The sequence below is a fragment of the Chiloscyllium plagiosum genome, unplaced genomic scaffold (assembly GCF_037043375.1).
Source record: "Chiloscyllium plagiosum isolate Xiang-an unplaced genomic scaffold, Cpla_swu_hap1 HiC_scaffold_10, whole genome shotgun sequence".
NCBI lineage: Eukaryota > Metazoa > Chordata > Chondrichthyes > Orectolobiformes > Hemiscylliidae > Chiloscyllium > Chiloscyllium plagiosum.
Genome location: NW_028270148.1, coordinates 57,610,287 through 57,628,444, shown reverse-complemented (window position 1 = coordinate 57,628,444; position 18,158 = coordinate 57,610,287). Strand labels below are relative to the sequence as shown.

At 40.1% G+C, this 18,158-nt stretch overlaps 1 protein-coding gene across 31 annotated transcripts in view; it reads left to right on the top strand.

Moving 5' to 3' along the window:
- The window catches only part of nrxn1a (neurexin 1a), a 1,876,207-nt gene that overhangs the window by 580,215 nt on the left and 1,277,834 nt on the right, over positions 1-18,158 (top strand). The window lies entirely within an intron of this gene.

Below are 18,158 nucleotides of genomic sequence, written 5' to 3'. Positions count from 1 at the left end.
AGGGCAGGGATTACAAAAGCAAGGACGTTATGGTGAACGTTTATAAAATACTGATTCAACCTGAACTGAATTCTGGGAATCTCAATTTAAGAATGTTGTGAAGACATTGATAAGGGCACAGAAAAGATTTATGATAATTGTTTCATAAATTACAGACTTCAATTGTGTGGATGTGATGGTAGACTTGGGACTCTCTTCATTTGAGAAGAGAGTATTGAGTTATCTAAGGTGCAGAGAAATGGAAGGTGATACACTTTTGTATAAGAAACATGGAGAGACTGTGTAAACAAAAGCATATTATTTAAAAGGATATGCCAGAACAGAGAGATCTGACTGTACATGTACATAAGTCATTAAAATCAGATCAGATAAAGAGAGATTTTTTTAAAAAAAGGCATACAGTATGCTAGGCTTTATAAATAGGGACTTAGAATGCAAGAACAAGGAAATTTTGAACTTAACTAAGATACAGGAGCTTAATTAGACCTCAGCTGTTATATTGCACACAGTTTTGGTGGCTACACCATAGAAAGGAAGTTAATGCTTTTTGGAGAGTTCAAAGACATTCACGAGGATGGTTCCAAGGATGAGATGTGACAGTTATGAGGAAAGATTAGAGAAGATGGGACTGTCCTCTCTGACAAGGAGAAGGCAAAGAAGAGATTTGATCGAAGTTTACACAAAATCATGAAAGGTCTGAGCAAACTAAATAGGCAAAAACTGTTCCCATTGGTTAAAGGATTGAGTACCAGAGGGTACTGTTTTAAAGTACTATCTAAATTAAGCCAAAGCATGGTGAGAAATACCTTTTTCACACACTCAGTAGTTAAAGTATGCAATGCACTCTCTGGAAGAGTGATGTAGGCAGATTCTGTTGAGACATTCAGGAGAACATCAGGATGATTATTTAAATATGAACAATGAGCAGGGATTCAGGGAAATGCCAGGAGATTGGCACCAACTTAAAATGCTCAGAGAGCTGGTAAAAACATAATGGATCAAATGGCCCTGCTCTGTGATACAACAACTTTGTGTCTATGATTCCATAAGGCAGTAGCTGAAAGATTTAATTGACATCACATTATAAGCTCTAACCATCAGGAAGTAAGGGTTGTTCCAAGGAAAAGCTGACCTGTTCACTGTGTGTGTCCCATGAGTTCGACATGTGTTAACCAGAGGGTGTATAGTGCTTCTATGACTGCTCTTATAACTAACGTTACTTCATCTTAAATTGTTCCTGAATTACTCTCATGAAACTGCCATTTGTTTCACATGTAATGGATTGCATTTTACCAGAAATTGGCGGTGTCCTTTTTGGTGATTTTCACAGAGGCGCTTTCTCTGGTGAGCTCTCGTGGGTTTTCTCATGATATCATCACAAATATCTCTAATTGCCTGTGTATCATTCCCTTGTGGCATCACTTATCATATTCTCTGGCTTGCTACAGGTAGAAGCACTGGTCACTGGTGGGACTTCCCAGGATTCCTGGTGCCAGCGTCATGTTTAAGTCCCAGCATGCACATGGTCATGCATTAGCTGTCCACGGCTGTCCTGCAAGGTGCATTCTATTTTCCTTAGAAATGTTGGACAGAGGGAAATTGGCAATCTAATTTGCTCATGAGGACCTGGTGGTTGTGCTAAATGTGTGATGCAAGTGATTGATTGATTGATTGACTTATTGTTGTCACATGTACTGAGATAGAATGAGAGTGTTGTTTTGTGTGCTATGCAGGCAGATCATACCATACAAAGTGCCTAAGGGTAGAAGAATAAAGTGCAGAATGTGATGTTACAACCGCAGAGAAGGTATAGAGAGGGTGATCAACATTGCCATTTGAGATGTCTATTCAAAACTTTGGTATCAGTGGAGAAGAAGCTGTTCTTGAATCTATTTGTATTCAAACTTTTATATCTTCTGCCCAATGGAAGAGCATGGAAGAGAGTATAACTGGGGTGGAAGGGGTCTTTGATTGTGTTGGTTGCTTTTCCGAGGTAGCAGGAAGTATAGATGGAGTCAATATGGAAGGCTGGTTACTCTCCTTAGTTTCTTTCGATTTTACGAAGAGCAGTTGCCATACCACACTGTGATGTGTCCAGATAAGAAGCTTTTTAAGGTACATCATTAAAAATTGTGTGCCAGATTTCCTCGGCCTCCTGAGGAAATAGAGGTGTTGTTGTGCTTTCTTGATCATCACATCAACATTGGTGGCCAAGACAAATTGTAGGTGATCATTACTACCAGGAACTTGATGCCCTTGACTATCTCCACCTCAGCTCCATTGATGCCGGCAGGGAAGTGCCCTCTGCTCTGCTTCCTAAAGTCAATGACCACCTTCTTTGTTTTGCTGATGTTGATGAAAAAAATTGTTACCTATACAACATGCAACTAAGCACTCAGTCTCTTTGCTGTATTCTGTCTCGTCATTGTTTGAGACCTAACCTACAACAGTGATGTCATCAGCAAACTTGTAAATGGAGTTACTGCAGAATTTGGCCATACAGTTGTGAGTGTGTGGGTAATATAGCAGGGGATTGAGTACACAGACCTTCGGTGCAATGATGTTGAGGATTATGATGGAAGAGATGTCATCTATTCTTACTGATTGCGGTCTATGGGTTAGTACATCGAGGATCTCGTTACAGAGACGGAAGTTTAGAGATGCTGACAAATGGAAGAGCAAGCGGTAAGCTGGAGTTACCAGGTAACGACTCTGGCTTTCATGTTCACAGAATTACAGAACTGTTACGGTGCTGAAGGAAGCCATTTAGCCAATTGTGCCTGTACCAGTTCTATTACCTAGTGCCAATCTTTTACCTTTTCCCCATAATCTTGCACACCATTTCTATCTAAATCGTCATCCAATGCCCCCTTGAATTCCTCAATCAAAGCTGTGACCACCATATTTCCAGACAATGCATTCCATACCCCAAAACACACTGCATGAAAAAGATCTTCCTCAAATCAACCTACCTGCATTTGCACATCATTTTCAATCTATGCCCCCTTGTTCTTTTTTCCTTTTTGGAGTGGGAACCACCACTCCCTATCTACTCCATCCAGCCCACTCATGATTTTGAAAACCTCAATAAAATCTCTTTTCAACCTTCTTCTCTCCAAGGGCAACATTGCAAACTTCTTCAACTATCCTCCTAGCTGTTATTTCTCATTCCTGGAAATTGTTGGGAATTATCACCTTGTATAAATGAGGCAAGGTGATGTAATAATGATGTTGTTCATGTATGCTAATGCAAGTCGACCTCTCGCCGCTCCCTTGTGAGTTTAACATTTGGTTTAAAAATGGGACTTTTTACTCTCAATGATGGGAACTTCCTCACTAACATTCTCAACTCTCTCATCAGTGCCCACATTGCTCAGTGCCTGACAAGGTTCCGCCCAAGGCACCGGTTGATATGTAATATGTAATAAATCTATTGATCCTATGTCTGCTGAAGAATTTGCATGGGTATCCTTCTCTACATGGTATCAGTAACTTACACTGACACCAGCAAGAAGGATTGATGGCAATGTACCCACCCAGTTAGAAACCAGCGTCTTCTGGAGAGAGAAAATTCTGTTCAAAATCAGGAGGATTCTGGACAGAGTAGATTGGAAGAAAATATTGCCATATGTGTGCTGTTTTGAAGGCAATAGATGTAAGGTTGTTTTTAATCAAATATTTTACTTGAGATTTACAAAGGGGTTACAACTGTTTGCTTGAGAGAAAACGTTTTGACACACTCCATTCTTCCATGCCCCTTCATTCCTTCCCTGTGGATGATTCATACTGCCCAATTTTCCTTCCACCAGCAAACACGGATTGAAATGGGAACATCACTTCAGTATATGGGTCTCACCTGTCATTTGCAAAAGTCTGCAGACTCTTCCTGTCTTAACAAAATCTGGCCTTAAACATAATTTGCTGTTAATTTAAACTTTCAGGCAGTGAGACATGTGATAAAAAAATTGGATTGGAAATTAATAGAAAATTAAGATAGCTTGTTAAAATGTACTATGAGGAACCTTTTGTCATCCTGGAGAATGTGAACAGCCTGCACATGATTAAAAAAAATTAGCATCTCAGGACTGGTGAGGATGGTTAGCAATAACTATGTTAGCAATACCAATCGCACCTCCTTCAACAAATGTAACTTCCTTCAGGTTTTATTTTAAAAGTTGAATAATAACTGAAAGGTAACGATTCTCATCAGCTCATTGATTACAGTTTGGGAGCACCCGAACAGCATAGTCTCTGGAAAATTATTGAATTTGTGGCAAGGATTTCTGGATTTCCAAATTACTTTGAATATGTGCAGATTCCAGAAGTTGCTGCCTGGTGTAATGATGATGAACTAACACACTTGATTGTTAGTCACTGCAAAAATCCAATATGAAGCAAATCTACTGTGGTGTAAACATTGTCAGCTTGGATCATTTTGTTTGAGTTAACCTAATTTGAGATACAAGACGAAACAATGACAATTAGCAACACCTAGAAATCATATATGACATCTGTTCTGTGGCTGCGCCTGCTCATTTGGTCCATTTTTGGTCAGGTGGGGATATGTTATCCCTAAACATTGCAATATGCATTTTTGCCTCTTTTGAACATGTATGATTGCAGAAAACTTACTTTTTAAAACAATCTTTTATTTTTACATATAAATAAGAGCCCTGTCTATTGGTTTAGGATGGTTTGGGGTAATTCTTGAAAATAGCATGAATTATTCAAGAAAATTGGTCCTACTGAAATTTGGGAGTTGCATTGAGGTTAGTTAATTATGCATACATTTCCTAAAAAAAACAATGTGGCAGTTATACTTTTGTTGCACCAATGAATGAAGAAATTCAGGGTCAATCAGAATGCACCTGGAATATGCCTCAAAAATAAATAATCTTGTTATTTGTCATAAGCTTCCCAAATTTAACTTATTCGGTTTTGAACTGCTCAATAAGAGAATCTATTTATCTATTAAATAAGTTCAGAACTGTGGTGGAAAGATTTTGGCATTTCTGATAGTGAATGAATTTGAAGGAGAATAAATGTTTCAATATTATTCATTTCAAGGGCCAACTAAAACCAAATTATTTTGACAATATCATTTCTTAAAATTATTGTTTTATACTGTCATACCTCTTTCACATCTCAAGGATTCATTTTGGCTTACCATAGGTGCTCATGTCTAAACTTCATTCTGCGCAAACAGTTTTCTTTGTAATATTAATGTTTCTGGCAGTCTTTGCATGATCATCTGAGAGAAAGCTGATTTCTGTCTGTGTGCCAGGGCTTATCACCAGCCCCAGACATAGATCCAGCTCCTCAAAGAATAAGGCTTTACTCTCAAATTTGAAGGGTAAATGAAATGGTTCGAAGAGATTAATGCTAAGCAATGACATTTTTGTTTTAAATACAGAATGAAAAGCTCTGCAAGTAGAATCTATGAAATTTTGGGTTTGAACTTGCATTATTTTAAAATTTTGTAATTTAATTAACCAATGGAGTATGCTAATAAATTAATATAATAATCATACCTCAAAAAAGTTTGTTTTTTTTGTTTCAGATCATTAAATTAAGTTTCATTATAATTTAGAACCATTGCACAATATTAAGTTAAACAGAATAAAATTAAGACTTCCTCATAAATAATATGAATTTGTAAATAACTTTGTATCCTCCCAGTTATTTTGAATAAATGTTTCACTGAAGAATTAGCATAACTAGGATATGATAAATGTGAGAAAGTTATTGGTCATGATCTTTTATGCTTTTTGAATATTTTTACTTTGCTTGAAAGTGTGCTTGATGTCTATGATTTTATTTTGAGATTAAAAAGAATAATATTTCTGGTGCTGAAAATTGCCCAGACATTAAAGATTGCATTTTATCACTCGATTATAATTTATATCAAATCTGACAGTATGTTTCTGTGACATTTCCATGTTCCTTATACTTGAAGCTTCGGTTGGAAATTGTAGTGTAAGAACGATTGCACTTTAATAACAAAAGGTTTCCCAAGTTAGTGCTGAAGGAAATTTCCCACGTGGTGCATAAGTTGTATTCCCAGACTTCTAAGCTCTCCGAGTACTTTGTGCAGCTTTACTGTGATAGTAACAGTCCAAAAATACTGAATGCTATGAGTGTGTTCCTTTTTCATGCTGAGGAGCAGCTTTTGAATATTGGGGCGAAGCAAGTGCATCAGTTTGGGTGAGGGCAAAATAACTGCACTTTAGAATACAAAGAGAAAGATAAATGCCTTGAGGTGGAATCTTGAACAAAGGATGTTTGAAAGACTCTCAGTAAAGCTGCAACATCAAATGCATCTCATAATTACCAGTTCTAATCAGCTTTAGGTGGATGGCACTGAGGAATAAAATATTTCCACCTGACATGAATACAGTGCTAGGAGAATTCTTTGGCAAGTAAGAATCATGCTCAGGATTTTGTGGTCAGTCTCCAATGATATCACTGATCATTGACTTCAAAGAAAGTTGTCCTTAAAGGTCTGGCAATCGAGCTTTAGATTTTACATTGCACAATATTAATTCTGATGACAGCTACAGAGGATCTCTGGTGTCTAGCAACAATAATACCTTCAACCACATAAAACAACTAATGATATTGAAAACTTCTAATAAACATCAAACCAAATTGTAGCAAACACTAACTTCTTTTTTCAAAGTTTGATAAGAGAGAGAAATAAACATGTGGATAGGATTAATGCAGAAATCGAAACATCATAAATAAATTTCAAACAGGAAACAATTTCTATTATTTTGAGTTATCCATGGGCTATCTTTATCACAAGAGAACTTACATATTTTTCAAGGCAGGAAGAATATAGAAATAGCACATTATTTAAATGGAGTGAGATTGCAGAATTCCTAGACCAGAGCTACTTGTTGGGGGTGGGGTTGTAGGGTCCTGGTATCACAATACATTAATATGTACATAGAGCAAGTAATTAGCAAGGTAAAGTATAAGTTATTGCAAGGAGAATTGTATCGAAAAATGGAGATGTTTCACTACATTTGTACAAGCTTTGATGAATGTGCGAATTCATCAAGAGGATAACTTTAGTCTCCTTATTTAAGGAAGGACATAATTGTGTTGTCAACATTTCTTGGGGTAACAGCATTATTTGATAAGGTATCATTGATCAGATCTGACCTGTATCTGTTTAGAGGAAAGAGAGGTGACCTTTTTGAAATATATGCTTAGGGGGCTTGACAGATTGGCTCCCCTTGTGTGAGAGATTAGAATGTGGGAACACAACTTAAAAATTGGGGGGACTTGTTTCAGATGGAAAGGAGAAGATTTTTTTTTTTCTCTATGTCACGAATCGATGGAACTGTCATTGCCAGAGAGTAATGGAGGCAGAATCACTGACCATTTTGAATGGAGTGAAAAGGTACCTTAGGGAGGCAGGAAAATGGAGATGAAGCTCTAATCACAATACAGCCATGACTTTATCAAATGGCAGAGGAGACCCAAATGATGCGCTTCTGCTTTTAATTTGTATTTTCCAAGTTTTTATATTGAAATTAAATCATAACTCATTATAGATGTTTCATAATCTTTTTCAGAAAAGAGAAATATTTCAATGGGGTCAGTAGCTCGAATAGAGATGAGAGTAGCACATACCCTTTCTCAAAGCAGAGTGAGAGCTGCACTCTCACATCAACTCGAATTTCATGGGGCGAGATTCATTGATGCTGTAGAGTGACATTGGTTTTAACATTTCGTCAGTGGTTTGGCAAATTTACACTTTTCATACCGATGATATGAAAAGTACATTTGACCGCATGATAGGCACAACTATGACAAAACATTCTTGTTCTCTTTAAAGGGAATCCAGTGAAATTACTGGAGTTTACACATTGGTTCTCCAAATATTTGAGTTGGGCAAAATTAATCTAGATGACATCCCATGTGTCGATTAATCTTTCATGAAGAATAGTCAAAAGGAATCAGAAACTTCAGGCAATCTAATACACACACTTGAATATAACTCACTTTTTTTTCTCTTTACTAATATTAGCAAAAAAAAATCCAACTTAGTAGCACTACTAAAAACAGTAAAGGACTGTAATTTTATTTTGCACTGCCTCTTGAAAATGAAACATGAATAAAATGTGAGAATTTGTCATTTGTTTATTAAGATCCTTAAAATGAACCTTATGTACCTTTTCTTGGCTAAATTCAAATAGGCATGAGTTTTTACCCTGAGGCTTGTAGTTGTGAGTTTGACCACTGGTCTCAGAATCTTCCAACTGCTGCTGACTTGATGTTTAAGGTTGGTTGAAATATGTGAGATTCTGAAGAGTTTTGAGTGGGTAAATGTGGAGAGGATGTTTTCTCTTATCAGGGATTCTAGAACTAGGGATTATTGTTTCAAGAAAAATTCGAGGGTCACCCATTCTAAACAGAAAACCAACAATACCTTCCTTGCCACAGGGCTGTGAAACTTGGAACTTTGCTTCCAACACTTGGAAGAGAGTTCTTGAATATGTTCAAGGCAGAATAGATGGATTTATGTGAACAGAGTTATTGGGGGAAGCGGGAATGCAGATTTAAGGTTACAGTAAAATCAGCCATGAATGGCAGAGCAGATTTGAGGGGCTGGATGGGTTCATTCCTGCTGCTAGTTTTTATGCTTGGATGTCAAACCTCTAGAAATGCTTTGGTGTCTCCAGAAATTGAAGATTAACCACTTGGTCGCTACTGCGAGATGCTGTGGAGAAAATTCTTCAAAAAAATATTTGACGAACTTATTATAAGTAGGAATCTTGAAATTGCCCATACAAAGCTATTGGGAGGTTGTATAATGAAACCTCCATGAAAAATGTTGCATCAGGGTAAAAGGGTCTGAAAGGATTAATGCTGAGAAGTGTATTAAGAATCACAAACTATGATGATGCCATACAGACTTGGTTTGGGATCTCAAAGAAGTAAGACTGTTGTCCAGACACATTCTATAGACTCAAGCTAAAGTTCAATGATTATGTATCATCAGCATATAGTTTGACCAATTAAAACTCTCACGCTTCATACCCTTACACACACACAGACACACAGACAGACATATATACACACACAGACACACATACACAGACACACACAAACAGACACACATACACTCACACACACATTCTATAGACTCAAGCTAAAGGTCAATAATTATGTATCATCAGCATATAGTTTGACCAGTCAAAACTCCCACCCTTCATAAACTCCCTTACACACACACAGACATACAGACACAGACACATACAACCACATACACAGACACACACACACACAGGTACACACACACACATGCAGAGACACACACACACACACACACACACACACACATACAAAGACATACATATACACAGACACACACATGCGCATGCACGCGCGCGCACACACACACACAAATAAAAGGAGTGCAGCAGAGTGAAGGAAAGATTCAGAAAGCAGTTTGTTTCTGTTCACACAATTTTCTTAGATTGTTCTTGTGCTACTTACAATGCTTCCTCAGTCTTGGTTGTCTGACTGCTATCACTGGTTTGCAGGAAGCATAGCGTGACTGTTTCACACTAATAAGTAGGTCTCTGATTTATTAATTAAACATCACAGTTTACAGCATTTAATGTATTGGTTTTCTTCAAACATAAGTGGCTTTTACTATATATAACAAAGGAGCTTCTCAGCCAGTGGAGATCTGCTCACTTCTCTTGACCTTGCTCAGACCCCAGGCTGTTCAGTTATCTGTCACATAGTTATTAGCAGTGGAAGGCCTTTGTCCTTTTGACTTGGTCACTAGTCTATAGACCAATCAGCTACTTGGTGTTGGATGAATCTCCATTTGTACACACATAGTTCCAGCTCATCTACATCTTTTTCCTACTACTGCTTGAACCATCAGCTATGTGAATTGTTACTACAGAGAGTGTCAGGTTATTTGCTTTCCAATAACATATAGTGATTAGAATTAGAATTCCTACAGTGTGGAAACAGGCCCTTTGGTCCAACAGGTCCACACCGACCCTCTGAAGAGTAACCCACCCAGACCCCTACCCTATGTTTACCCCTGACTAATGGGCCTAACCCACACAATTTAGCGTGGCCAATTCACCTCGCTTTTGGATTGTGGGAGAAAACCGGTGCAAATGGGGGAAACCCATGAGGCATGGAAATAATGTACAAATTCCACACACACTGTCACCCAAGGCTAGAATTGAACCCGGGTGCTTGGTGCTGTGAGGCAGCGGTGCTAACCACTGAGCTACCATGCCACTTCAGCAATCTTTGGCTTTAAAATAGTTATTTTCCTATTTCAGTCCACAATCAAAAATACAGAACGATAAATTTACATCAAGTGATAAGCGACATATTTTTTGAGGCTCTTCTTGCCAGACTACCGAATGATATTTTTCTACCATATTAGATCAAGCAAGCCCTGTCGATCCCTAGCCTGAAAGTGGATTTTGTTACTAAATCAGCCTTATAGTGAGCGATCACGTGGAGTTCATACAATACGATGAACAGTGATATAGATTACTTATACAACAGGATACATCAGTCAGAGTAGGCTACCCTGGTTAGGACACACAAAATAATTTGCAAATTTACATGTTGGTCGCTCACATCAATGTGCAGCCACATCACTTAAAGAAAACCCAATATAAAATATAATTAAAAGGTTAATTAGTTAGGGCTTAAACCTGTTTACCAGAAAACTGCAATCAGTAACTAATTCATTAACTGTCTTTGTAATTGATAAACACCACAACCCATAGCTTTCAGAGATCCATGGCCTCAGACGTTTGGCAAAGATTGTCCAATGGGGTTCTTCCCTCAGTGCTAAAACCACCAATTTTTAGAAAACGGCCAGGATTGACGGAAAGTCAGATTGTCAAATCAAAAGCTGTTAGGGCAAGCTTTTACCTGTCAGAAATTTAGAATGCAAAAGAGTAGTATGGTTCTTTTTTGTCTTTTGAACAAAGACCAATAGAGCAGAAGGAACAGGCCATTCAGCCCTCCAAGCCTGCATTGGCAGATTTTGCCCTTGCATACTAAAAGTCTTCACTGAACAGGATCTATATCCCACTATTCCCCTCCTATTCATGTATTTATCCAGGTGCTTCTTGAATGCTGCTGTTGTGTCTGTTTCCACCATCTCCTCTGGAGCATGTTCCAGGCATCACCACCCTTTGTGTGAAAAACCTCCCTTGCATATCTCTTTTAAACTCCCCACCCTGGGAAAAACGTCTCATACTTTCCATTCTCTCCAGGCCATTCACAACCTTATAAACATCAAACAGGTTACCCCTCAACCTCTTGCATTCCAGTGAAAACAAACCCAGTCTATCCAACCTTTCTTCAAAACCATAATCCCCCATACCAAGCAACAACATAGCAAACCTTTTTTGTACCCTCTCCAAAGCATCCACATCCTTCTGATAGTGCAGTGACCAGAACTGTACACAATATTCTGTGTGTGACCTAAATAAAGTTCTATAAGGCTGCAGCATAACTTCTCAGTCCTTATACTCAACGTCCCTTCCAGTGAAGGCAAGCATGCCATAGACCTTTTTTACTACCTTACCTACCTGCACTATCACCTTCAGTAATCTGTGTACTTGTACACCCAGATCCCTCTGCATATCAATACTCCTAAGGGTTCTGCCATTCACTATATAATTGCCACCTGTACTTGACTTTCCAAAATACATCACTTCACATTTGTCCAAATTAAACTTAATCTGCCATTTTTCTGCCCATGACTCCAACTGATCCATATCCTGCTGTATCCTCTGACAATCCTCCTCACTATCTGCAACTCCACCAACCTTTGTATCCTCCATAGACTTAATAATTAGACCAGCAATGTTTTCCTCCAAATCATTTATTTAGTTCAATAACAGCAGAGATCCTAACACTGATCCCTGTGGAACACCATTAGTCACAGCATCTGCAGTCCTCATTTTCTCCTACCATTAGTCACAGCCATGGATTCTGAAAACCATCCTTCCGCCTCTCTCTCCTATGACTAAGCCAGTTCTGTATCCATTTGCCAGCTCACTCCTAATACTATGTGACCTCAGCTTTTCTACCAGTCTGCCATGAGGGACCTTGTCAAAGGTTTTACTGAAGTCCGTGTAGACAACATCAATCGCTTTATCCTCATCTTCGTCACTTCCTCTAAAAGCTCATTCAAATCAGTGAGGCATGCCCTCCCCTGTACAAAATCACGCTGTCTATAACTAATAGGTCCATTTGCTTCTAAATATGTATAGATCTTGTCCCTGAGAATCTTTTCCGATAATTTCTCTACCACTAACATGAGGCTCACAGACCTGTAATTTTCTGGATTATCCCTGTTACCATTCTTAAACAATGGGACAACATTGGCTATTCTCTGGTCCTCTAGGACCTCACCTGTAGCCTAAGAGGATACAAAGATGTCTGTTAGTGCTCCAGCAAGGGCTTTTGCCCAAAACGTTGATTCTCCTGCTCCTTGGATGCTGCCTGACCTGCTGTGCTTTTCCAGCACCACACTTTCGACTCTGATCTCCAGCATCTGCAGTCCTCACTTTCTCTTCCCCCAATATTCTGGGATAGATCCTATCAGGACCCAGGGACTTATCTCCCTCAATACTTTTTACGATGCACTCATCTCTTACTTTTTTAATATCTACTTGGATTAGAAATTCAACATTCCCTTACCCAAGATCATCCTCCAACAATTCCTTCTCTTTGGACTTCACCTACCTATTCTGGCTCTACACGTAGATTCCCTCCGTTGTCCTTGAAACCTTTTCCCTGATTTCCTTCTTATTTTTTAGATATATATAAAAAGCCTGGGATTCTCCATAATCCTGTTTACTAACAACTTCTCACGTCCCCTTTCAGCTCTTCTAATTCCTTGTTCAAGTTATTTCCTATTTTCCTTACATCCTTCAAGGGCTTCATCAGTTCCCATCCTCCTCGATCTTACATATGATTCTTTTTCCTTTTTGACTGAGTTCGCAATATCCTGGTCATCCAAGGTTCATGTAACTTGCCATATCTTTCCTTCATTTATACAGAAATGTGCAACTCCTGAACTCTTATCAACTGCCGTTTGAAATACTCCAACATGTCCTATGCAGATTTACTCTCAAACAGCTGTCTCCAATAAACATTCTTCATTTCCTGCCTAATATTGTTGTAGCTCGTCTTGCCTCATTTTAACATCTTCACCCGAGGACTGCTGTTATCCCTATCCAAGAGTGTCTTAAACTCATGGTATTATGGTCACTATTCCCAAAATGCTCGCCTACTGAAACCTCGCACACCTGGCTGGGCCCATTTCCTAAAACCCCTTTGTGATTTGACTGTTAGCATACTGTGTCAAGAAACCATCCTGAATGGTCCTTACAAATTCTGCCCCATCCAAGCCCCTGGCACAATGTAAGTCCCAGTCAATATAGGGGAAGTTAAAACTACCCACCACAACAGCTCTGCTTTTTTATATCTTTCCAAAATCCGTGTACATATTCTCTCTTCTATGTCCTCGCTGGCTAATTGGAGGCTTGTAGTATAAGTAAAAACAAGGACTGCGGATGCTGTAAACCAGAGTCTAGATTAGAGTGGTGCTGGAAAAGCACAGCAGTTCAGGCAGCATCCGTGGAGCAAGAAAATCGACGTTTCGGGCAAAAGCCCTTCATCAGGAATAGAGGCAGGATGCCTGCAGAGTGGAGAGATAAATGCGAGGGGGGTGGGGTGGGGAGAAAGTAGCATAGAGTATAAAGGTGAATGGGGGTGGGGATGGAGTTGATAGGTCAGAGATGAGGGTGGGGGAAGGTAACAAAGAGTACAATGGGTGAATGGGGGTGGGGATGAAGATAGGTCAGAGAGGAGGGTGGAGTGGATAGGTGGAAAGGAAGATAGGCAAGTAGGACAGGTCATGAGGGCAGTGCTGAGCTGGAAGGTTGGAGCTGGGGTGAGGTGGGGGAAGGGGAAATGAGGAAACTGGTGAAATCCACATTGATGCCATGGGGTTGAAGTGTTCCGAGGCGGAAGATGAGGCGTTCATCCTCCAGGCGTCGGGTGGTGAGGGAGCAGCCGTGGAGGAGGCCCAGGACCTGCATGTCCTCGGCAGAGTGGGAAGGGGAGTTGAAATGTTGGGCCATAGGGCAGTGTGGTTGATTGGTGCGGGTGTCCTGGAGATGTTCCCTAAAGACCTCTGCTAGGAGGTGTCCAGTTTTCCCAATGTTGAGGAGACCGCATCGGGAGCAACGGATACCATAAATGATATTGGCAGATGTGCAGGCAAAACTTTGATGGAGATGAAGGAGGAGGTAGGGGCACAGGTTTTGCAATTCCTGCAGTGGCAGGGGAGGGTGCCAGGAAGGGAGGGTGGGTTGTTGGGGGGCGTGGACCTGACCAGGTAGTCACAGAGGGAACAATCTTTGCGGAAAGCGGAAATGGGTGGGGAGGGAAATATATCCCTGGTGGTGGGGTCCATTTGCAGGTGACGGAAATGTCTTCGGATGATGTGGTTTGTGCGAAGGTTGGTAGGGTGGAAGGTGAGCACCGGGGGGGGTTCTATCCTTGTCACAGTGGGAGGGGTGTATCATGATTTCATCTTTCCTATTCCTGAGTTGCCTCGCTGCATGAGTCCTCTGCTATATCCTCCCTCAGTACAGCTGTGAAATGTTCCTTTACCAGTAATACAACTCCCCCACCCCTTTTACATCCTCTTCTATCATACCTGAAATATCTAAATCCTGGGACATTCATCTGGCAGACCTGTCCTTCTTTCAGCCAAGTTTCCATTATCACAATAATGTTCCAAGTACTTAGCAAAGCGCTAAGTTCAACTATCTTGCCTATTATACTTCTAGCATTGACACACATGCATTTCAGACCACCTCCCCTGCCTGAACTTGTACTTATTCATGTTTGCCTTAGTTTCTACACTCCCTCAATTTCTGCATCTACTGCCCTATTCCTTTGGTTCGCATCCCCCTGCCACACCAGTTTAAACCCTCCCCACCCACTCTACCTCGAAGAACATCAGTCCTGGTCCTGCCCAGGGGTAACTCATCCAGGTCCCACCTCTCCAATGCCCCATGAATCTGAAACCCTCCCACCAGCACCATCTTTTCAGCCACGTGTTCAATCCTATATATCCTGCTGTTTCTATTCTGACTAGCTCATGAAGCTGGCAGTAATCCTGAGATAACTACCTTTGGAGTCCTACGTTTCAACTTTCATCCTAATTCTCTACGTTCTGCTTTTAGGACTTCATCCCTTTTTTTACCTTTGTTATTAGTACCACCGTGTACTGCAACCACTGGCTGTTCACCCTCCCACTCCAGCATGTCCTGCAACTGCTCCAAGACATCCAGAACATTAGCACCATGGAGACAATACACCATCCTGCACTCTTGTCTACGGCCACGGAAACACCTATCTGTACACCTTATGATTAAATCTCCTGTAACTATAGCATTTCTTTGCTATTTCTCCCTCCCTCTGCAGCAGAGCCAACCATATTGCCATGAATTTGGCTGCTGCTGTTATCCTCTGAGAGACTATTCCCCTCAACAGTATCCAAAATGGTATACCTGTTTTGCAGGGGAATAGCCACAGGAGATCCTTTCACTGCCTGCTTAGCCATCCTGATCTGCCTAGTGGTCACCCATTCTCTTCCTGCCTGTGGACTCTGACTCTGCAGTGTAACCACCTCTCCATTTGTACTGAAAACAACAAATGCTGGAGATCACAATGGGTCAGACAGCATCCGTGGAGAGAGAGCAAGCTAACATTTTCAAGTCAAGATGACTCTTCATCAAAGCTGAAGTGAAGTGTGGAGGGGACAGCATTTATGCCATAGTTTGCAGAGTGTGGAGTTAGTTGGTGCAGGGTGCTGATGGAAAGAAGATGTTGATAGTTCAGATTAAGTGATCAGATCAAACGCATTCTGATCTGTAAATCTGAACTATCAACATATTTTCTCCATCAGCACCCTGCACCCACTAACCCCGTCTCCCCCCAAACTATAGCATAAACACTGTCCCCTCCAGACTTGACTTCAGCTCTGATAAAAAGTCATCTAGACTTGAAATGTTAGCTTGGTCTCTCTCCATGGATGCTATTTAGCTCACTGTGATCTCCAGCATTTGTGATTTTTCAATACAGATTCCAGTGTCTGCAGTAATTTGTTCCTATTCTCTCCACATGCTATCCATGATACTCTCCGCATCGTAAATGCTCCACAGTGTCCTCAAACACCACTCCTACTCTGAAACTGCAACTTCCCGAGCTGCAGCTGGAGACATTTTTCACACACGCACAGATCCCAGGCACAGGAAATGTGTCCGGCATTCCACATTGAGCAAGAGGAGCAGACTATGATTTGGAACTCTCCTGCCATGTCTTACCCCTGTAACTTAATTAATCCTCACAATGTCAGGAATGGCTTTCCACAATGTCCTTCACACCCACGCTGACTGCAAAGCCCAATCCCAGAACACAAATGAAAAATGCCTCTGCACCACCCTGGTTGGATGCTCTTCCATCTGCTTGTCACCAGGGATGGTCTTCCACGATGCCCTTCAAATTTTACTCAAACTCCACCATCTGCCATGGCAGGATTTGATCCCAGGTTCCCCAGAACATTATTTGGGTCTCTAGATTAACAGTCCAGTGATAATACCACTAGGCCAAATAATGTTACTTATTAACATAATACAACAAAATTTGTGAGAAGACTAGTTGTATTCACTGAGCTAAATAAGTCCAAAGTTTATGCTAATTTGCTGTAAAATAAAATAGTGTTAATAACTCGTTTATAAAGTGTTTTCCAGTCTAGCCTCAAGAATATTGAAGATATACGCATATGTGATCTATGAAATTCTTCAGCATCCAGTTCAACTCACAGAATGCCCTATCAGTGCATGACATATTTTACAGTATTGCTTAATTTTATATTTAACACAAGTGCAATCACAGTCATTTCTTTAACAGAAGGGCTCCCCAACTTACTAATGTCTGATTTACAAATGCTCATGGTTATGAACGAGATCCCATATTACTGTTAATTTTAAGGTACCGGCATGCAAACATTTGCTTGAAGTTACGATTAAATATTTATACTATACTGACTTGTGTTCCAATTTGTGTACAAATCAACTTATTAATATACTCAGGAATGGAATATATTTGTAACCCAGAGACTGCCTGTATACTGAGTGTGCGCATTGGAGTGATAAGTACTGTAGGTTTAATCATACTGAGTGTGCCTCTCACCATATGCTAGGTTAGCTGTCACCATCCTCTTTAAGTGAAGGAGCTATAGGCTTGTTTGGCATAGTATGGTAAAGGAATACTATTCAATTGTCATTTGCAGATGTTCAAATTTCCAGCATTCAGGTTTCTTTGATTTTTATATTTACTGTTATGACAATGCTGCTCCTTTAACAAGGTTAAATTGTCCTTGGTTTGTTTTCAGAGAGGTTATGAAAGCAGCAATTCCAAAAAAAGGTCTGGCCTCAGGAAAAAGGTTTTCAAGTTTTTTTTTAAATAACTGGGACAATGAAAAGGGAGTGGCCAGTTTTTTCCAGCTCAGCTTTGGTTTGGTTTGACTTTAGCAGTTTGGCTGTTCACTGAAAGCAGTCAGGCATTTTGAGGCTGTTGGTCCAAGAAACAGCTACATGGAAGAAGGTGTTCCGTGCTGAATCCCTCTCTCTCTCCTGGAAGACTCTGTGTTTAATTTTATTTTTTGTGTCAAGGCGAGTTTATGGGGATTGTTGCAAGTATTTGGAACAGCATCATTAATTGGGATAATCTATTGGATTTTTGAATAGGTTAAGTCATTCTGTATTCTTTTCTCTTTTGTTTGTGTTTTATTCAGTAATCTTGTAAATAAATTCTGTTTTGTTTACAACTAAGTGGTTTGACCAGCTGCATCCCTCCTGGAATATCCAATTTACACCTGCTTGAAACATCTAACAAAGTTAGGGTCTGGGCTACCTTCTTGAAATGTTTTGAGGGGGTCTGACCTGGTCCATAATACAATGTAATCTGAAGACTCTGTTGTATTGAACAAGAAGTAATTTATTGCAACTAGATACAGGTTACATTGATATATTCAACACTCTTATGGTGACTATGAGAAGGGT